The sequence below is a fragment of the Molothrus aeneus genome, unplaced genomic scaffold (assembly GCF_037042795.1).
Source record: "Molothrus aeneus isolate 106 unplaced genomic scaffold, BPBGC_Maene_1.0 scaffold_35, whole genome shotgun sequence".
In the NCBI taxonomy this organism is placed as follows: domain Eukaryota; kingdom Metazoa; phylum Chordata; class Aves; order Passeriformes; family Icteridae; genus Molothrus; species Molothrus aeneus.
Genome location: NW_027099016.1, coordinates 3324183 through 3345808, shown reverse-complemented (window position 1 = coordinate 3345808; position 21626 = coordinate 3324183). Strand labels below are relative to the sequence as shown.

The following is a 21626-nucleotide window of genomic DNA, read 5'->3' as shown; positions in this document are numbered from 1 at the left end:
ATCAAAATCAGTGTGATTAAGGATATTTTGCTGAAGTCAATACATAGTAGCAAAAGTCAACACTACCTAGTTATTTATAACAAACCCAGGGCAGGTTTTTCCCTTGCATGGAGCACCTGGGCCTTCCCCGGGCCCCTTCTGCCCTCCTGCAGAGCCGGTGGCATTTTCCAGCACACACAGTTTGTAACCAAGAGCCGGGTGCAGCCGAGAAGGCTCCAAGCGCCTCCTTCCAGGCTGACTCTGCAGGTGCCGAGGCTGCTCTGGGCTCTGCCAGGGCTCTGCTGGGGCTCAGCTCTGGGCCAGGCTGGGCCCGCTCTCCCCTCACATTGCTCCGGGCAGCTGAGTCACGGCGGGAGAGGGAAGGGACACGTCAGGGGAGTTGAGGTTTGAGAGAGTTTGTATTTGAAAAACTGCCATAACAAACAGGCTGTGCTAACTACCATAACTAACTACCAGTGCTAACTCCCATAACTAACTAGTTGTCCTAACCACTGTAACTGAAAGTTGTCCTTTGATGAGGGAGGGGTCGATGCCCGTGGATCCCGCCGTGCCCCGGTGCGGGAAGAGCTCCGTGCCCCGCTCCAGGTCCACCCCCCGTTGGAGGATCCAGGCTGGATAATCCCGGGTGACCCCCAGGGTCAGAGCCCCCCGCGTTGGGAACACACCTGGCTGGAGGCTCCACATCTTCCTGGCTCCCCGCGTGGACACCTGGGTGAAGGCCGGAGGATCTCCGCTGCTTCTCTGGTTTCTGCTCCTCTCCTCAGGGGCTGGGGGGACACGGGACCCCCCCAAAATCAGCGGAGCGGGGACGGAGCGGGGGGTCCCGGCCGGGCCCGAGCCCACGGGGAGGGGCTGCGGCGCCGCCGGCTCAGGAGCTCTGTGGGCAGAGAAAAGGGGGTGACACCGGGCTGGGGGCCCCGGCGGGAGCGCACACGCTCCGCCACGGCCGGGACACCACCCCCCGGCACCCGCCCTGACCTTCTTGCGCACGTAGAAGCCGAGCCCCAGCGCCAGGAAGACGAAGCCCAAGACGAAGCCCCCGATGCCCGTCAGCATCTTGCTGCGGGCGGCGTCCGCCGGCATCTCTGGGGGGTCCGCAGGGCTCAGCACCCCCAAAACCTCTCACGGACACCCCCAGCCCCTCCCAGCGCCCTCCCTGTGGCCCCCAGCCCAGCCAGGACCCCCTGAAACCTCCCCCCGATCCCTTTTGGTCCTGGCCAGGAGCCACCAAAGCCCCTCCCGCCCCTCTGAGGATCCCACAGCCCCCTCCCAGTTGTCCCCAGCGCCCCAGAAGCCCCAAAGCCTCTCGCAGTCCCTTGGCAGCCCCAGCAGGACTCAGCCAGAGCCCTCCCAGTCTGTGCCCAGCACAACCGAGCTCATGGCGAGCCCCGCTTTGCCATGGCCGATCTCCTTCCAGCGCCTCCGGGCTCACTGCGATCCCTTCCAGTCACACGCAGCAACCCCAAACTCCCTCACAGTCACATCCAGCACCCCCAAACTCCCTCCCAGTCACATCCAGCGCCCCCAAACTCCCTCCCAGTGCCCACCAGGACCCCCCAACTCCATCCCACCCTCCCCAGCATCCCCCAAACCCCTTCCCAGCCCTTGCCCAGCCCCCAGGGCCTCTCCCAGTCCCAGCCCGGCTCTCTCCAGCTCCCTCCCAGTGGCTCCCAGCACAGCCCAGTGGCTCTGCCAGCACCCCCAGGGGCTCCCCCGTACCCCAGTGCCGGCTCAGGGGCTGCTCCAGGCTGACGTGCTCCACCTGGCAGCTGTAGGTGAGCCCGCGCCGGGGCGGCGTTTCCAGCAGCACCAGCAGCTGGTAGGTCCAGTCCCCGTTGGGGACCACGTCGGTGGCCACCACGTGCTCTGAGAGCTTCTGCTGGCCCTGGAACCAGCTCACCTGGATGGCAGCAGGGTAGAAATCCATCACGGAGCAGAGCAGGCGGCTGGGGCCGGGCTGGGAGCTCGAGGGGGGCACCAGCGAGATGGACACGCTGGGGGGCACTGGGAGAGAGAGAGAGAGAGCGGGGACACACTGGGATCAGCTGGGGGGCACTGGGAGAGAGAGGGGAGGGCTGGGCTGGGCTGGGGAGGGACGGGGAACAGACTGGGAGGGACTTGGGTGACTCTGAGAGAGATGGGAGGGAATGGGGGGGCACTGGGAGAGAGGGTAGAGTTCTGAGAGTGAACTGGGAACAGACTGGGAATCGACTTGGAGGAGGTGAGTGGGACTGAGAAGGACTGGGAGGGACTGCGAACACAATGGGAGCGACTGGGAATGGTCTGGGAGGGACTGGGATGGCACTGAGAGGGATTTTGGTGGCATTGGCCGGAACTGGGAATGAAGAGCACGGCACTGCGAGGCCGAGCCCAGCGCGGAGCACTGGGCGCTGCGGGTCTGCCTGGCAACGGATGAGTCATCAAAGAGACGCGATATGATTGGTTGGAAAGTGTCAGCTTTACGGGTCAATGACATGGATGCGCGGGGGGCACTGGGAGGGACTGGGAGGGACTGGGAAAGGACAGGAGGACCCGGTGATGGGTACAAAGAGGGCTGAGGGCTCTGGGGCGATTCCCAGGGAGGTTTTGAGGGGCTCCAGGGTCATTGGCAGGGCAGGGCCCGAAGGGACACGCTCTGCCCCGCGCTCACCTCGGCGCTCCACGGTGATCGAGGCAACAATCTCGTAGTTGTGCCGGCACCTGTCCACGTGAGCCCGCACGAACTCCATTATAGCTGGGTCGCTGTTCCACATCTTGGCATTCTTCTCCCCTAAGGGGGTGAACCCCACAAAGTGCCCCACGTCGCTGTCGAACATCAGGAACTGCTCCCGGTTGTAGATGAACCTCACCACCAACCTCAACTTCTCCGTGCCGTTAATGAAGAGACAATCGGCCTTATGCATCCACTGGAACACCCCTGTGAGTGCAGCACACAGCTCAGGGATGTCCCCCCAGCGTCCCAACAACACCTCCAGAGCTCCAGGGCCCACCCCGGATCCCCACTCCGCACCCCCTGTGCCCCACGGCCGCCACGGGACCCTCCTGCCCGCGCTGCCGCTTCCTCTTTGCCGCCCTTCCCCCATTTCCCCTTCCACATCCTCTCCCCTCCCACCTCCGGCCGTTCCCAAATCACTTCTGGAGTCCCATTTCCCCATTTTCCCACGAATCCCCCAATCCCCAGCCCCCTCCCGCTCGGTTTTGGGGTCCCTCCCTCCCCTTTTCTCCCCTTCCCCACCATTTCCCACCCCTCCCTCCCCTCCCCCCATCCCTCAGCCCCTCCCGCTCTCCCTTTGGGGGGTCCCCTCCTCCTCGCCCTCCATTCCGGGCTCCCCTCTTCGCCCCCTATTCCCCCTTCTCCCCCCCTGTCCCAGCGCCTCCCGCCCCCCGCCCACCCGAGAGCTCCGCGCCCGCAGCCGGGGGGGCTCCCAGCACCACCAGTGCCACCAGTAGGGCCCCAGCTGCCGCCCCTCGCCCCATGGCCGGGGCCGGGCAGGGAGCAGCAGCCCCAAAGCAGCCGCGCTGCGCTGGCAGCACCAGTCCGGAGCAGGGCGGGCTCGGCAGCGCCGCGCGCTCTCATTGGCTGCCGCCACTTTGGGGCAGCGAGCGGCCACTGGCTCTGCCCGGCAACCGATGACGCAATACAACGCCCCGAGCTCTCATTGGCTGCTCCGCCTCCTGCCTGCGCTGCCATTGGCTGAGGCCTTTCCGGGCCGCTGCAGCCCCGGGCTGGGGGTTTTTTGGGGAGGGGGAACCTTGGGGCGCTGGGCAGGTGGGAGCTCAGGTGAGCCCAGCAATGCGTGCCCAGGGGCGCGGGATCTCAGCGGTGCCCGTGGCGAGCGGTGACGCTGGCCCGATGCCAGGCACCCCCAGAGCCGCTCTGTCCCTGCCCCCGCAGCCGCACAGGGACAGAAAATGGAACCGAGGGTTCCTGGCTGGGGACAAGGACCGGGAGAGATCCCTCAGCAAATCCCGCACGAGCACAACAGAGCCGGCCTGGGCACACGGAGGGAATTTATTACCAACCAAATCACAGCAGCACAAGGAGAAGGGAAAGAAATCTCTCCAACGCCTTCCCCCCATCCCAACACGGATCAGCCAGAACAGGGGTCACCAGGGCTCTGCCCAACGGGGGTCACTGGGGATCATGCAGCGTGGATCCTCCCATAGGGGATGGAGCTGCAGCAGCGCAGGAAGCTCTTCCCACACTCGGGACACTCGCAGGGCCTCTCCCTGGTGTGGAAGTGCTGGTGAGTGATGATCTCTGAATCCCACCTGAAGCTCCTCTGACATTCCAAGCACTCCTAGGGCCATTCCCCAGTGTGGATCTCGTGGTGCTTGCTCAGGTCGGAGGTCCCACTGAAGCTCTTCCCACATTCCCCACACTCCCAGGGCCTCTCCCCAGTGTGGATGTTCAGGTGTTCCATCAGGGTAGAGCTGTAGCTGAAAGCCTTCCCACATTCCAAGCACTTGTGGGGCTTCTCCCTGCCATGAGGCTTCTCCACCAGCTCTGAGCTCTGGCTGGATCTCCGGCCGCCTTCCTGGCTCAGGGGGGCTCTTTCCTCCTCACACCTCCCTGGGCTGGGTTTGCAGCCCCTCCTTGTAAGGGATCTCTGGGGCTTTTCCTCCTCCTCCATCCAGCCACAGCTTGGGAATGACAAACCCTGGTTTGGGGGAAACCAAGGTGGGAGTGCCTTGGAGTAGAGGCTCCTCCTGGCCAGGTCCATCTCTAGAACTCAGCAGGACTCTTGTGTCCATGAAAATCTCTACATATCAACATTCAGCCAGAAAAAACTCTCCCAGGAGTTCTCCAATGCTGATCTCTCCACTTTTGGGGTTCCAAAGGTGTCACAGACATCTTTCATGAAAAATCCTTTCTTAGGATTTTTCCTTGTTAGAAGCTGCAGTTTCAGCAACCAAAAGTAAACAATGGTTATCTGCTGCTGTGGAATGCAACAGGTATCCCGTGATTGGTCTCCTGTGGATGTTTGGATTTCCTGACCACTCATGGCAGAGCTGGCTCTTGCTCTCTGTCTGAGACACAGATCTTTGTTCTTCATGCTTTTCTATTTTTAGCTTAGCTAGCTTCTGAAGAAACCTCTTCTTTTCTATTTCATTTTAGTATAGTCTTAATGTAACATATGTCATAAAATAATAAATCAAGCCTTCTGATCATGGAGTCAACATTCTCGTCTCTTCTTCATCCTGAAAACCCTTCTGACCACGGTCACAGCTCTCCACGCTGCCCGGCCCGCACAGCCCAGCTCGGTGCCAGCCCTGGAGCAGAGCAGCTTCCAGCAAGCAAGAGGCAAACGCATCTTGCCAAGAGTTAAAACACACCAGAGAGGGAAGATGGCATTAATGTGTGCATAAAGGCCTTTGAATTCACAGCTCTCTGAGAGAGATTTGGGGCTCTCGGCTGGACAGAGATGATCCTGCTCTGTGCTGGGCTCAAAGGCAGGGAACACGCCCTGCCGCTGCTGCTTGGCGGGGTCTCCGCAGGCCCAGGCAGATGCCAAAGCTGCTCTCACAGTCTTCTCCCTTGCCAGGCCCCTCCGCCAAGGGCCAGGGGCCTCAAGGACGGAAAGGAGCGCAGGGAGCCAAAGGGAGACGGCTCACTACCTCATTGGGGGCGCCTGGGGAAGCACTTTGCTTGAGAAGCAAGCCCCTCTCTTCCAAAGGCATTTCTCCAAATGCCTGCATTTCCCAGGGAACACCAAGACACTCTTAAGGTTTTGGAAAAGGTTTTGGAAAAATCCAAACTCTTTATTAAGGGAAAGCAAAGCAAAGGGGTGAGCTGGGAGACAAAAAAAGCGGATGGGCAGGGTCTGAGAGCTGGAGGGAGGGAGCTGCCAACAGGGAGAGAGATGGCAGGAGCTCCTGGAGCTTCCCACAGGCTCAGCTCTGAGCAGCTAGAGCTGTGCCTGGAGCTGCAGCTGGTGCATCCTGCTCTGCAGCTGCTCCCATCTGCAATGGGAGCTGGAGATGGCCGACGGATGCCACCGGTACATCTGATCCAGCAGACGCAAGAAGTCCTGCAGATCTTCTTTGGAAGGTCAGCTGAATGAGTACGCTGATGCAGGATGGGCTGTCATCTTCTCTCAGGGCTTGAAGAGCTGGAAGAGAGAGGAACAGAGCCACGGTCAGAGGCCAGATTGAGGGAATCCAAGGAAAGCCTCCTGCCAGGCCCATCCCAGCCGGCTCTTGCCAGGGCTTCGGCCGGAAGGTGTTGGTCACGGATCGCCCACGTTTCGCTGGCAGCTCTCCGGGCTGTGCCCCCGCCGCCCCTCGCCCGCACAGGGAGCAGAGCCCTCCGCAGCCCGGGCAGGGGTTGTAGCTCCGGGGCCGGGATGTGCAGCTGCCCCCGGCGATGCTCGCTGCCCCGCGGCTGCCCTGACTCACCCTCGCTGATGACCTGGAGCTCCTCCTTCTGCCCCGTGACGAGCACTCCGGCCAGCCCTGGCAAGACAGAGCCCGTGTCGGTGCCGGGCGGCACAGCTGCCCGGCACGGGCGCTGCCAGCCCTGCGGCCGCACGCCCTCCTGGCCGGGCAGGGCTCCTGCCGGCCCCTGCCGCGCGCTGCCGCCCGAGGGCACGGCTGGCTGCGGGAGGGCGGCGGCAGCGCCGAGTGCGGGCGGGGCTGCAGCGGCCCGGGCGCGGCTGCCGCTGTAGCCGGGGCAGCAGCCGGGCCGGGGGCAGGGAGGGGCGCCGGGCTCGGGGCTCACCGATGATCCCGACGGCCGCCTGGCGCACGGGCCTCTGTGGGCTCCGCAGGCGCGGCAGGGCCCAGCGCAGGTGCTCGGCCGCTCGGCTCTCGTCCTGCAGCAGCTGCGGGGAGCACCGACAGGGAAGGCTCGCTGCGGCCTCTGCCCCTCGGCCGGGCGCTCCCTGCGCCCAGCAGCGGCCGAGCCGGCCCGCACGGCCCGGGGCAGGGAGCGGCGTGGGGGGCGCGGGCTGGCGGGCCCGGCTGCGGCGCCGGGCAGGGGCACAGCTGCCGCCCCCCGCACCGAGCACCGGGGACAGGGGGGCTTCTCCAGCCTGCGGCTGGGGCTCCCGGGCCGTCCTTACCAGGCGCTCGGCGAACTGCATCCGCTGCCCCTTCATCAGCAGCTGCTCGAGGTCACTCCTCAGGAAGCGTGCCGCACCAAGCAGGGCTTCGCCAGAGGCCTGGAGAGCAGCAGAGAGCCGCAGGTGGCACCCGAGCCCAGGGCACGGGACCCGTGACCCTGTGCCAAGGCCAGGTGAGGCTGGAGCCCGCCAGGCGCCAGGGCGGCCCAGCCCCCTGCCAGGGATGCGGCCGCATCACGCAAAACCTCACCTTGGCCACATGCAGGTTCTCATCGTGCCAGTGCAAGAAGAGAGGGAGCAGGCTCTGGCTCACGATTGTCATGGGAGGATTTTCCCCCTCTTCCTCTACCAGCTCCATCACCTTGCAGAAGAGCTGAATGGAGAGCAGCCGCACGTGGCTGTTGTCCTGGAAGGGTAGGAAAAGTCCTAAGCACCAGCTACTGCAGGCCCATTGGGCCAAAAGCCCAAATCTCTACACACAGAGCACAAAGGTTGCAGGCAGCGTCCAGTGCCCTTGGCTGCGGGCGCAGAGCCTTACGTTCTCAAAGTGTTGCAGGAGGGGCTCAGCCAGCTTCAGGGCGGTGACGCTGGGTGGCTTGAGGTCTTTGTCCTGGAGCATATCCCTGAGCGCACACAGGGTCATCCAGACCATCTCTGCATCTGGATCAGCCAGCTGCTGCAGCAGGTGTTGATACAGGCCGCGTATTCCTCCGGCCTGTGTGCAAGACGGGGCTGTGCTGTGAAGCCGTGACTGGCCGCAGCACCAACAGCCGCTTGGGCCACTGGGGCAGCTGAAGCGGGAGGCAGGAGAGCTGGGAGCAGCTGCCTCTGCTGCCAAAGGCCAGCCAAGCCCAGAGGTCTGCATTGCCCAGCCACACGATGCTGCCAGCGCGGCTTCAGCCACTGCCCCCTTCTCACCAGCGAGGGCTCCTTGCTGAGCACCGCGAGGCCTTGGAGCGCCAGGCGCAGCCCGTCCCTGCACTGGCTGGGCAGGTGCCTGGATACCACCGCCAGGGCACTGGGACCGTGTTTGCTCAAGTCCAGGCACTCGAGGAGCTGAAAGGCACAGGAGGGCAGTGCCAGGGGAGCCGGCCGGCAGGAGCCCAGAGCCGCACGGGGCCGGGCCCAGGCAGCAGCAGCAGTGGGGGCGGGCGGCGTCCCAGGCAGCTGCAGCTACGAGAGGCCTGAGAGCTGGGAGGCAGCTGAGCCAGGCAGCGCTGGCCATCAGGCTCACCTCCACCAAGAAGGCCAGGGCAGGCAGATGCCAGCGTGGCCGCTTCCCGATGAGCAGGCTGAGCAGGTGCGAGGCCATGAAGGGACACAAGGGCGTCAAGCCATGGCGCATCTCCCTGGCAGGGGAAAAAGGCACCAAGGCCCTGAGCTGCTGGGCAAACCTCTCCCAGGAGTGACTCCCAGAGGTCTGGTATTTCCCCAGCGCTCTGCAAGGGCACATGGGCCCCTTGGGAGGCGGCTGCTCCTGGGCATCCTCCTCTCCCAACCTCTTCCAGTGTGCTCGAGCCTCCCTCGGTGACAAGGCCCTCTCGCTTCCAACCGCAGGGACTGTGTGGGGCACTCCGGGCACAGGGCACAAATGCTGGCGGTGGTGGTGGGGAGTAGGGCATCTCACCTTGCCAGCAGACCTGCTGCATAGTGCTGCGTGTCGGCAGAGAGCAGCTTCTCCCAGAGCTGCTTGTGCTCCAGAGCCACCAGCTTGTTGTCAAAGGCCAGTCTGGAGAGCAGAGCCTTCATGGTCTGCGCTGCAAACCTGCATGCCGAGCAAAGGCCAGGTCACGCTGGGAGCGCTGGCCCTGGCCACGAGGGCGTGGGAAGGACAGGGCAACTGGCACCTGTTGGGCTCGCTGGGAAGGCCGTGTTCCTCCCGGCACGCTCCCCAGAAGCTCCGCGCCTCATCGTCCTCTGGCATGTGCTCTGTGGTGGTGACGATTTGCAGGAACAGAGCCACCAACAGCTGGGGCGAATGGAGGAGAAGGGCATAGTGCCACTCAGACATGGGGGCAATCCTCCACAGCACCAGACTTGCCTGCAAGAGACAAAGCACGCTGAGGCAGCACTCCGTGTCAGGGTGTCCTTGAGGCAGGGCCCGAGGGGAGAGGCAGGGGGATCACCCAGCCTGCTGCCCCTAGGCCAGCTTTCAGCCCAGGCAGGGAGCTGCAGGCTGGCGGAGAGCATGGAGAACTGCTGGAGAGGCAAACTGGAGGGCCAGCAAATGCCAGCTCCAGAAACTCACAGCCAGGGCAAAGATGGCCTTGTTGTCCCCGCTGCAGAAGACGCTGCTGAAAGGGGGCTGCTCCTCCACGGCAGAGAGCAGCGCTGGAAGCACCTCCTCGGCGGCCACTTCCGAGGTGCCAATGGCTCTCCACATCAGCGCGGCGGCTCTGTGGGAGCAGAGCTGTGCGTCAGCACCGCGCCTCGTGGGGCTGCGTGGCGCCGGGCGACAGAGCCCCGGTGCCCTGAGGGGCAGGGAGGGAGCGTGGCAGAGGCGCAGGAAACAGAGGGGCCCGAGGCTCCCGCAGCTCTCCGCCTGTCTGGCAGAGCCCGCCGGACAGGCTGTACAGGGCCAGGGGCCCCACGGGCCGGTGAGCACTGGACTCTCGAGGCACTTGTGCCCCGTACCTGTCACACGTTGGGGCGCAGTACAGCAGGCTCATCACCACGAGATCAGGGTGTTCTTCAGTCAGGGCCAGAATTTGCATTTGCAGCCTGGTGTCCACGGTGACACAGGACGCCAGGCTCTGAAGAATGCCCCTCACCATAGCTAGCACCTGGAGGAGGCGGCATGGGGAAGACTTGGAGTGCTGTCCAAGGGAGCAACTTCCCCAGCTTGCCCAAAGAAGTGCTTGCCTTCCCACCCCGCTGTGATGGCCTCAAAGGCTGAGGAGAGCCAGCGGACGGAGCTTGAGGGGCCATGTGATCCTAGGAGGACTTCAGCCCTGGTCCCAGGCTGCTTACCTGCTGCAGAGAAGCAGCAGCCTGCTGGAAAAACTCCGGAGCGGGTGCAGGAGTCATGGTCAGTGTGGGCATGGCCTCGGTCTCTGGGATGCCCTGAGCCTGGGTGTGTGTGGTGGCCCTGCCCTGAGTCAGAGGCATGTCAGCCTCCGCCCAGCCGTCCTCGTCTGTTTCCCAGTCTGAGCTTGCTGCCAGATCAGAGGAGGCTGAGCTGGGAGCAGGCTCTGCCTGCAGCTCGCAGGGCCTGGAGTCAGGCTGGGCCGTGCCCTCGGTGCTGGTGCCGCCGGTGTTTCTGCGCCGAAGGCGCAGGAGCCTCCACAGTGTCTGCAGCAGAAGGAAGGGCGGGAAGAGAGGGACGTTCCATGGCCTGCTCCAAGCGCGGGGCTGGGCCGGGCAGTGCCAGCAGGCCCGGCCCAGGTGGGGACGGCCGCAGGTACCTGTGCTGCTCTGCGGAAGCGGCCACGGGTGGGCTCCTGCACTTGAGTCCAGTCCCTGGCTGCATCTGGCAAAGAGCGAGCGCAGCCAGAGCTGAGGGGCAGCGGGAGAGGCCGGAGAACACAGCCCAGCCCTGCGCTGCCCAGGCAGGGACAGCTCCGGGGGCCGGAGCACGGCCATCGGCGGGGGCAGCCCTGACCCCTGTCCCATCCTGTCTGTGGGCATGTCCACAGGGATGGGATGGGATGGGATGGGATGGGATGGGATGGGATGGGATGGGATGGGATGGGATGGGATGGGATGGGATGGGATGGGATGGGATGGAGCCAGACTGGCTGCAGGCACCAGCCCTGCGGCCCAGCTCCGCCACTCACCGTACTGCAGCGGCTGCAACTGCTCCGGCTCTGCAGGCTGCTGTGCTGGGGCAGCTGCAGGGCCTTTGCTTTTCTTGCTCCGAAGCCCCTTGAACAGGCCGAGCAGTCTGCCTGCCATCCCGCTGCCTGACCTCGAGGGCACCTTGGACACAGATGCCCCGTCAAGGGTCTGAGTCAGCGAGTGCCGCAGTCCTGCCTTGCAGGTACCTGCGACAGAGGAGCCTCAGGAAGATTACAGGACAGCAAGTCCTGCACTCTGTTCTCGAGGGCTCCTGCCACAATGACAGGAGACTCCTCAGGAACGATGGAGGTCACCAAGTCCCACGGCCTGGCCACGAGGGCACCGGCCGCAGGGATGGGAGATGCCTCGGAAAAGCTCCGAGTCACCGAGCCCCCAGGTCTGGCCGTGAGGCCAGCCGCAGGAGGAACGCCTCGGAAAAGCTCCGGGTCAGCAAGGAATGAGCCGGCTGTGCGGGGGCTCTTCACAGCACCGCTCTGTCCCGTCCTGTCCCGTCGCGTGCACCGAGCACTGTGGCGTGGCCACGGCGCCACCGGCACCTATGTCAGCGCGTGTCACAAAGGGCTGCTCGGACGCCCCGTTCCACTCGGTGACCCTGCTGCACCGTGTCACAAAGGGCCCTTGGACACGCTGCCATGTGCCCCGGGGCCAGCCCCACCCCACCCAAGGTGGCCCCAGTTGGACGGAATCCCTTGCCCCGAGTGTCTGACGCAAGCCCGGACACTCCCCAAGCCCGGCCAAGTGCTTGGGGAAGGACTCTCCACGCTGCCCGGCCCGCACAGCCCAGCTCGGTGCCGGCCCTGGAACAGAGCAGCTTCCAGCAAGCAAGAGGCAAACGCATCTTGCCAAGAGTTAAAACACACCAGAGAGGGAAGATGGCATTAATGTGTGCATAAAGGCCTTTGAATTCACAGCTCTCTGAGAGAGATTTGGGGCTCTCGGCTGGACAGAGATGATCCTGCTCTGTGCTGGGCTCAAAGCAGGGAACACGCCCTGCCGCTGCTGCTTGGCGGGGTCTCCGCAGGCCCAGGCAGATGCCAAAGCTGCTCTCACAGTCTTCTCCCTTGCCAGGCCCCCCTGCTAATAACCTCTCCTAGGACGTTATTATAAAGCAGAGCACTAGGGCTCAGGAGCTCATTCCCTGGGTAGGGACTGGGTGCCCGAAGCTCGCTCGCTCATGCCAAGGCTGCTGGGCTGCCATCTAGCAAGCATGGTGGTTATCAGCTCTATAGTGATTGCAAGCTCTCAGGATTTCAGCTCTGCTTGCTAGGTAGTGGTGCCCTGGGCTGGAGGCTGCAGCAGATGGAGAGAGAGGAGAAGGAGAAGGCGCAGGCTGTTCCACGGAGATGGCTTTATTTGGGGAGGTCCGTGAAGGGTCTCTGCTCTTCTTCTTTCTCCCCTAATGGGGTACAGTATGCTTCTTTTATAGGGTTGGAAAGGATCCAAGCTTGACCAATGGGTAAGGGGTTAACATGACATTGCCTTATAGGGTTACAGAGATAGGTTAAGGGGTGGAGGACAGGAAAACAGGAATTTTCTTTTGCTGTTTCAGCATTCCTATTGTTCATATCCTCCATGGTGCTTTTCCTAAATCTATGGGGTTTACTACAACTCCACTTTCTGTTTTTACAAAAAAGGCGTTCGTTATAGTTCTTTTGAAACAGTGAACAAGGCACGAGAACATGGCTAACACAACAACAACTACAAAGAGAATCAACAACATTCCCTTAACCAAGGATGCAGCCCATCCTGTTAATCCCCATTGCCCGAAAAGTTCATTGACCCAGTCTGGGATTCTTTCTACTTTCAAGTCCTTCGCAAGATCTTTCAGTTTCTGGATGTTCGCATGGATGGATTCCGAGCGTGAAGAGAGGTTGAAGCAGCACATCCCTTCAAATCTTCACAGCCGTGTCCATGGGCAAGCAGCAGGAAATCGATTGCTGCTCGATTTTGGAGCGAAGCCTGTCTTGTGGTTTCTTCTTCCTTTAAGAGATCACTCAAGGCTGCAGAAGTAGCGTTAGCTTGTTTACTGAGCCAGCACCCAAGGTGATTGATTTCACCGAGGGCTTTAGCTGCAGCTACCCAGGGTAAGAACAGGGACACAGCAATCTTTTTTGGTTTGTTCCAATCGTATAATTTGGGATCACAATTTTCGTCAAATTCAGTGTAGGACCTTTTTTGTCGTTTTGATTCGCTTTCTTTTTTCCAATTATGTAACAGGGTGATGTTTGGAGTAAGGGTAGAATGTTTTCCAAGGGTACAGGGACCTCCCTGGAGTCAGGAGGGGATCCCAGCCCATACTCTGTCACCACAGATGAGAAACATTCCCTTGGGTAATACTTTGGGATGGAGAGAGGACACAGAAATCACACGAGCTGTGTAATTGCACCAATTGTGAGAGTTATAGGCTTTGTTAATTGGTGATATCTCTTTTCGATATGTGTTTTTGTTCTGGTCAATTTCTGGCCAATTGTTTTTTGGACGTCTAAAGTAAAATTTGACACAGTATGTGGCCTTGGAGGACCCCAACAGATCCAATTCTTGGGGTTCCTCTTGAGCATCTGGCAGAATTTTTGTCCACTCGTCCCAGGTATCAGCCACCTTGGGTGTCTTACCTGTGGTGCGGAGAAGCTCTGAGTTATAGACAGGCCAGTCATCTGCTACAAAGGGAATTCCTACTAGACATGTGGAAAGTGGGTTATCAATGCTTCCCATGGACAAGCACATGTTGTCCTGTTTTAATGTTTTTGCTAAGGTTACCGAAACATTATGGCTGGGCTGTGGGCTAATCCAGCCGAAGGCACGCGGTACGGTGAAGAACATCCAGGCAGCAGTGAGGACAGCAGCAACGGAGATATTTTTCATCTTTGGGCAGGAATAAGGCTTCTGATAGGGAATATAAGCAGAATTTGTTATCTTTATGATGAGAGGGTTTTCTGTCTTGTTCTTTTCTGTGTTCCCCTCCTCCCCCCCTTTTAATTTCTAAGCTACACTAAGGGAGGAGGAGTGGGTAGAAGGCTAAGGGGTTTTAAAAGGTTAGGGAGAGGGAATAACAGGGTGGGTTTTTTTCTTTTTTCTTTCTTTAAATACAAAAAAAAAGTGTAGCAACATATAGTTCAGAGAACACTTTTGTGTTAAGGCTATCTATGGTCTGATGCAGCAGACTGTTGTTTAGCTTTCAGTTTTGTCTGCTGTCTTGTAATGGGGTGGTCTGTTCTTGTGTTTGTGGGTATTCAGCGACGTCTTCGTCTCCAGGCAGAGCTGGTTTGGTTTTGAGGTGGTCTTGTGTTTGCCTCAGGAGAGTTCTTGTCCCTGTTTGCAGGAGTAGTGTTCTCAGTGCCTAGGTATGGCTTTATGTTTTTTCCTGGGTACCACCTCGGACCGGATGGTAGTAGCACGCACACATGTCCTCTACCCCAGATAATCAACTGGTGAGGCCCAGAAATTTGGTGTGTTTCAGGGTCCTTCACGAGCACCGGTGGTTTCTCAGTGAGCTTTGCTTGGGTGGTATTTGCAAAGTGGCGAAGTATTGGTGGGTCAGGCTCTGATGCTGTACAGTTCAGGAAGTTGATGATGTAGAGAGCCTTGCAAAGTCTTTCCACTGGAGATGTGATTCTCGTGTCTCTGTTCTGTTGATCAAGGACTCTTTTGAGGGTTTGATGTGTCCTTTCCACGATGGATTGTCCTGTGGGGTTTACAGGTATGCCAGTCTTGTGTGCTATTCCCCATTCATTGAAGAACTCCTTTAACTTGCAGGAAGTGTAGGCTGGTCCATTATCTGTTTTAATCTCTTTTGGTACACCCAGGGCGGCAAAAGCGAGGAGAAAGTGTTTTATTGTGTGCATGGTATTTTCTCCTGCATGTGATGATGCAAATACTGCTCCTGAAAATGTGTCGACCGATACATGCACGTATTTTGACCTTCCAAAAGGTGCGAAGTGAGTTACATCTGTCTGCCACAGCTGGCAGCAGTTCAGACCTCGGGGATTGACTCCCGTCCCCATAGATGGTATCTGATAGTTCTGACAGTTCGGACACGTAGCCACGATAGCCTTTGCCTGATCCTTTGAGAGCTTAAACATTCTCATAAGGGCAGGTATATTTTGATGAAAAAACGCGTGTGACAACTTTGCCTGGGCAAAGATGTTAGGAACATTAGCAGTTTCTGCTGCCATTGCTAATGCATCCGCTTTCCTGTTGCCTTCTGCAACAAAACCTGGGAGGTCTGTGTGTGACCTCACATGCATCATATGGTAAGGTTGCTTTCTGTGGGAGATTAGGTATATTAATTTAGAGAACAGTTGGTGCAACCTTGGATTAGAGGCCTCTTTGAGAAGAGCATGTTCTGCTCTCATCGCTATCCCAGCAACATAAGCTGAATCTGTAACCAGATTGAAAGGCTCGTTTTTAAACTTTTCAAAGACTCTGACAACAGCTGCTAATTCTGCGATCTGTGGAGATCCCTCCACTATTTGTATGTCAGAGTGCCAATCTTGTGTTTGGGGGTCTCTCCATGTAACCACTGACTTGTGGGATAGACCCTGAGCCATCTGTAAAGAGGGTTAGAGCCTTGAGAGGTTTTCTACTTTGGATTTGTTTTGGAATCAAATGGAAGGTTACATCAGGGTTAAAAAGTTTGTGTTTTGGGATCTTAACTGAAGTTTGGCCTGTATAGCTATCCAGGGCAAACTGGAGGCTTTCATTGGTCTGGATCAAATCCTCAAAGTCTGTAAGGGTTATTGGTAAGTATATGCATTCGAGCTCACAACCTGAAAGAGAGCGAAGGCGAGTCCTTGCCTTTTTTATTAAATGTGCTATGACCTCCTGGTAGGTGGTGAGTGTCTTTGTGGGCTGGCTACTTGTAAAGACCCATTCCAGTATCAACAAAGGGTCTCAAAGCTGGGAGTCCCATTGGAAAATCAGTCCATGGAATCGAGGTGCTTTTCCCGGGATGATGAACTGGAAAGGCAGTCTGGGCTCGAAGCGATGGGCTTTGCGTGAAGACAGGGCTTCCTGGACTTTGGTGATGGCACCTCTGGCTTCTTCTGTGAGAGTGCAGGGAGAGTCCAGGTCCTTAGGTCCACAAAGAAGGTTGAACAAGGGAGCAAGGTCCTCTGTTGTAATGCCTAGGAGTGGACGTACCCAGTTGATGGATCCGCAAAGGCTGTCTAAGTCCCTGAGGGTTTTTGGGTCGTCATTTATGGTGATCTGCTGAGGTACGATGGTTCTTTCCCGGATCTGAACTCCAAGGTAAGTCCATGGCTTGGTGTACTGGATTTTGTCCTCACGAATCTCCATTCCTGCCTTTTCTATGGTTTCAATAGTCTTTTTAACTGTATTGTCCAAGTAAGCTTTGTCTGAAGCACACACCAGGATGTCATCCATATAGTGATGGACGCCAATGATATTTTTTGAGCGGGGCCTCCTTGTTAAGAGAGGGAACGGAAAAAGCAAACCGTGGAGCATCCTCAGGGTGCAGAGGAATGCTGAAGAAACAGTCCTTAATGTCTATGATAGCAAGTGTCCAGTCTCTAGGCAGCATCGATGGGGAGGGCAGGCCAGGCTGGAGAGGGCCCATGTCCTCAATGACCTTGTTGATTCTGCAAAGGTCATTGAGGAGCCTCCACTTGTTTGTCCCAGGTTTTGGTAGAACGAAGACTGGAGAGTTCCAAGAGCTGTCGGACTCCACTATGTGGCCTTTTGCGAGCTGTTCTTCCACGAGGGTGTTTAGGGCGCGCAGTTTGGCTTTATTGAGGGGCCACTGTTCAATCCAGAGTGGCTTGTGACTTTTCCAGGTGAGATGAGGTGTTTCTGGCAGCACGCTTAGCTCAGTGGCCCCGATTAGAAATCCTGAGTGGGAATACGTAGGGAAGCTCCCCACTGGGATAGAACGTCTCTGCCCCAAAGGGTGATGGGGGCCCTTACCACGAATGGGCGGATGGTTGCCAGCTTGCCTTCAGGCCCTTCCACAAGGATGTTGTTCTTGCTTCTCATGGATACTGTAGCTCCGCCAATCCCTGAAATCATGCCTGCAACAGGCTGTAGATCCCAGTGTGCTGGCCATTCTGAGCAGGCGATGATGGTCACATCAGCACCGGTGTCCAGCACCCCTGGCAGGTGGGTCTTCTCGCCTTTGCAGGTGAGGCCGCACTCGATGGTAGGCTTGGATGGTCCCACGACTTGTGCCCACATAGCTGTAGTGTTGAGAGGAATCTGTTCCCTGTGATCCTTTGGGAGTAAAAAGGCTTGTGCTATTGGAGTTCCCTTTGAAAGAAAAAATGGTGAGTCTATGCAGTATACCTGGACGAGAATCTCTTGTCCTGGCTGCACTGTCAGCACTTCTGGAACAACGAAGATCTCCTTTGGGCTATTAAGAGAGTCACCTATAATTAAAATGTGCGAAGGACCACCTTTTGGCCCATATTTGCCTGTGGGAACTCGGTGAACATTCTCATTATTAAAGTAGATGGACAAAGCAGTTACCAATTGCCGGCGGGTTCCCATCTGGGTTGCCCCGTGGGTTGGATCCTCTTCTTGTGGTCCGGAACGTCCTGGGATGGTGCGGGGTTGGGTCTGGGTGGCCTTTGATTTGTTGTCAGCGCCCGGGGCTCGACCGGGCGGCGCAAGAAGTTTCCCGAATGCTGCTGGTAGCGCTGCTGATTCTGGGGTCTTTGGTAATTGTTACGGTGGTATCGGGGGTGTGATCTCTCTGGGCAGTCCTTTATATAATGTCCAAGATCTCCACAGTGATAGCATTTAGCTTGGTCTTTAGAAGCTATTACTGCATATGCCCCAGAAACTCCTTCTGCAATAGCCTTAGCAACTGCTTGGGCCACTGTATTTTCCGTGGACATGTGACGTGCACAGCATTCCAGCATTTGCTCTATGGTGGGGTCTGTATCCATGGGTAGAGACCTCAAAATGGCTTTGCATTTTTCATTAGAGTTACACAAGGCAAGTTTACATAAGAGTTCCTTCTTTGCCTCTGTGCTCTCGATCTGTTTCTCCAAAGCATCTCTAAGTCTGTCCACAAATTTGATAAAACTTTCATCTATCCCTTGTTTAATAGCAGAAAAATGCATTGTTGGCATTGACTCATCATGCACGAGAAGTAAAGAGGTTTTTGCTGCGAGAGCGACGTCGTGCAGTGCCTCTTTATTCAAGGTTTCCAATTGGTCTGCTGGTTTCTGTAAGTCACCTTCACCAGCTAGTTGGGCTACTGTAAAATTCGTCTTATTAGCATCCGCAGAATATGAATCTGATAACGTTTTTAAATGTCTTTTCCAATGCCTGTCCCATAACAAATATTCTGCTGGGGACAGGAGGCAGTGTGAAATATTTTTTACATGGTGGGGAAGTAAGACATGTGCTGAGAACATGGCTTCTAAGAAATTTCTAAAAGTATGTGAGCTTCGCCCATGTTCTTTGGCTATATTTCTTAATTGCACTAGTTCCTTATTGGAGTTAGCTTTCCACGTCTTTATAGCGGACTCGCCACCATTCCGTCCTTGCTTATATTTTACTGGGAAAGCATTAATCTTCTGTGCCAGCTCCCAGTCTCCAGCCTTTGTCGCTTCTACTTTAATAACAGCCCATGGATCCGTGTGGATCGTATCAGAATCAGATTCACTGCAAGAGCTCTGGTCCTCTGAGGAGGACTGAGGGGGGGTTGCTATCCGTGACTTGCGCTTTTTTCGTTTAGAAGCGTTTTTCAAAGGTTTCAGTGGCTGGGGGGGAGACATGGCATGACCTGGGCAGGGGGAGGCGCCACTGGAGCTGGGATGGCAGCACAGCACGCACAGGACCGGGTGGGGGGGGTAGCACCGTGGGGGTGTCTGGGATCCCGTTCGGGTGGCATCGAGGGTGGGCGGGGGTTGGGGGGACGCGTGGTGGGGGCAGGGGGGCTGGGCGGGGTGGGGGTGCGGGCATGGGGGGAGTGGGGGTGGGCAGGCGGTGGGACCGGTCCGGGGTGCCGCGGTTACGGGGTGGGTTGGTGGCACTGCGCTTGTGTGAGGTGTCCCTGCTGTGGCAGGCGGGGGCAGGGGGAGGGGGCGGGGATGGACACGGGCTCGGGAGCGGCGGGGGGAGGCTCGGGGAGCCCTCGGGAGGGGCCGGGCCGGTCGGAGCCGGGGCGGGGGGAGCGGGGGCGGCGGGCGCGGCGGCGGGAGGGATGGTGGGGGACACCAGGGCGGGAGTGGGGGCCCGCAGCGGAGGGGGGCAGAGCCGACGCAGGGGTGGAGGGGGCGGCAGAGGCAGGAAAAGGGACCCCCGGGACCGGAAGCAAGGAGGAAGCCGAGCCAGGGGTAGGGGGGATGTGTGGAGTTACAGATAAGATAGGATTCACGGAGTTGGGCAGCGCAGGTCCCGCAGGGGTGGAGGATGTGGGAGGAGGAACTGGGGTGGGCAGCGTAACCTCTGCTTTAGGAGTAACGGAGGCGAGAGGGACTTTAGAAATGAAGGGGTGGTGTGAGATATGCAAGTGACATTCCTCTGAGTCCTTATCGATCTTGTTACTATTTGAAGAGGAAGTATCTGTTAAGCCCTGCAAGATTTTTTCTCTGTTAAATCTTTCAACGGTTTTAGTTATTATATGGAATAAAGGCAAATAGTTAGTTACAGAGAAATCCTGGTTTGTTTGGGAGATATATATTGTGTTCCCAATCATATCCCAAAACGAATTTTCAATGACTGCTTTCTTATCAGTATCAGGGTATTGCGAAATAATCCAAGTTACAAACTTTTTAAGGTTAGTTTTTGAGAGCTTGCCTTTAGAAAAGGAGAAGTTGTTAGCAGATAAGATTTCTAAAATAGTTAAATATATCTCTCTCTCGGTTTTACTTAGTTTTAATGTACTAAAAATTGTACCCATGTTAATGGTTAGCCCTTCCAGCAGGAAAAATCGAGAAAAAAAAGGAAAAAACAACAACAAAAAAGTTTTAGAGCCCCGAGGTTATGCGTGCAATATTAGCTAATACTTACAGTTCCTGGGGTCCAAGATCTGTGGAAGGGGTCTGCTGCTGTCAGTTCTCCTTGGAACTTTCTCTCGTTCAGATGTAAGTTTTGAGTGTTGAACTGACCCTCCTGGGGAAAGGATTTTCTAAAACGAAAAGTCCCTTCACAGAAGGAGCGGCTTCCTGAACAGGCAATCACAGAAAACCCTGGGGGGGCTTCGTTGCTCAACCGACGGAGATCGCCTCTGGGGGAGTCCATAGTCATTGGGCGCCACTTTAATAAAGCCTCATTGGCGTTATTATAAAGCAGAGCAATAGGGCTCAGGAGCTCAGTCCCTGGGTAGGGACCGGGTGCCCGAAACTAGCTCGCTCATGCCAAGGCCGCGGGGCTACCATCTAGCAAGCATGGTGGTTATCAGCTCTATAGTGATTGCAAGCTCTCAGGATTTCAGCTCTGCTTGCTAGGTAGTGGTGCCCTGGGCTGGAGGCTGCAGCAGATGGAGAGAGAGGAGAAGGAGAAGGCGCAGGCTGTTCCACGGAGATGGCTTTATTTGGGGAGGTCCGTGAAGGGTCTCTGCTCTTCTTCTTTCTCCCCTAATGGGGTACAGTATGCTTCTTTTATAGGGTTGGAAAGGATCCAAGCTTGACCAATGGGTAAGGGGTTAACATGACATTGCCTTATAGGGTTACAGAGATAGGTTAAGGGGTGGAGGACAGGAAAACAGGAATTTTCTTTTGCTGTTTCAGCATTCCTATTGTTCATATCCTCCATGGTGCTTTTCCTAAATCTATGGGGTTTACTACACTGCAGTGGGAGAGGGAACATGAACCAGATGCTGTTAGGAGAAAAACTGCCAGTGGTGGGAAATGCCACGGAGCAAGGCAACCCCGAGAGAGCATTTTGCTCTCACAGCATCCCTTCAGGAGCCACAGTCCCTTCCCACAGCAAGCAAGAGAACAGCACAAAACACTGGGCTGGGTCAGTTCTTGGCTGGAGCAGCAAAGGGATGCAGTTCCAGGCTCTGCTGGCACAGACTCCCTGCTTGAGGGAACAGAATCCCCCAGGGCTCATTGCAGATGCTGTGCACGCCCCGCTGGCTGCAGACACCCCCTTTTTCAGCTGCAGCTGCTGGCAGGAGCTCTCCCAAAGCAATGGTGTCTTCATGGCCATTTGGTTCCAAAGCCAACTCAGCTCCAGAGGAAGAACAGAAAGCACACAGCAAGCCCAAAGCCACAGATGCTGCACCAAGGGAAAACCTCGACTTACGTGCCAAGTGGGTTAAAAAATACCCCGAATAAGCCACAGAGTACAGAGTGCAAACTGCAGCAGCCACGTGATGGATCATTTTGGCTGCGCTGCACACGCCTGCAGCCTGTAGCCCTGCAAGCACAGAAGGACAGGGCTGGGCTGGCTGCTGAGAATGCCTCAGGCAGGAGGATCCTCCGGCAGCGAGCCCAGAGCCACTCTGGGCACTGAGGCCTCCGTGTCCCACAGCAGCGGGAACACCACGGGGACGCGGCGCTGTTCCTGTGACATCCCGGCAGCAGCTCACGCAGAAACCGCCTGGAAGGTTCTCCTGTGTCACAAAGGAGCACAAAGAACCCTCCCAGGGCACAGCCCATGGCCCAAAGGATGCAAGAGGAACTCGGAAAATGCAGCAAACAAGGACACCCCATAGCCCAGCCTGAACACTGAGGAGGAACAAGGACGGCACCAAAGCAAAGGAAACGTGACCTTTAGTCACTGATAGTTCTGACTAAAAGCAGCAAGCCTTGTTCCATCTGGGATCTTTGTTCTAGTTCTAAAAACAAGCAA

At 57.5% G+C, this 21626-nt stretch overlaps 1 long non-coding RNA gene and 2 pseudogenes across 1 annotated transcript; all 3 read right to left on the bottom strand.

Annotated features, from left to right (window-relative positions):
* The window catches only part of LOC136570611 (uncharacterized), a 708931-nt pseudogene that overhangs the window by 487856 nt on the left and 199449 nt on the right, over positions 1–21626 (bottom strand).
* On the bottom strand, positions 869–3518 carry LOC136570682 (class II histocompatibility antigen, B-L beta chain-like; annotated as a pseudogene).
* On the bottom strand, positions 6035–6741 carry LOC136570691 (uncharacterized). Its single transcript, XR_010785546.1, has 3 exons — positions 6722–6741; positions 6400–6456; positions 6035–6113 (listed from the first exon to the last, which is right to left on the bottom strand). It is a non-coding gene; the product is annotated as an uncharacterized lncRNA (long non-coding RNA).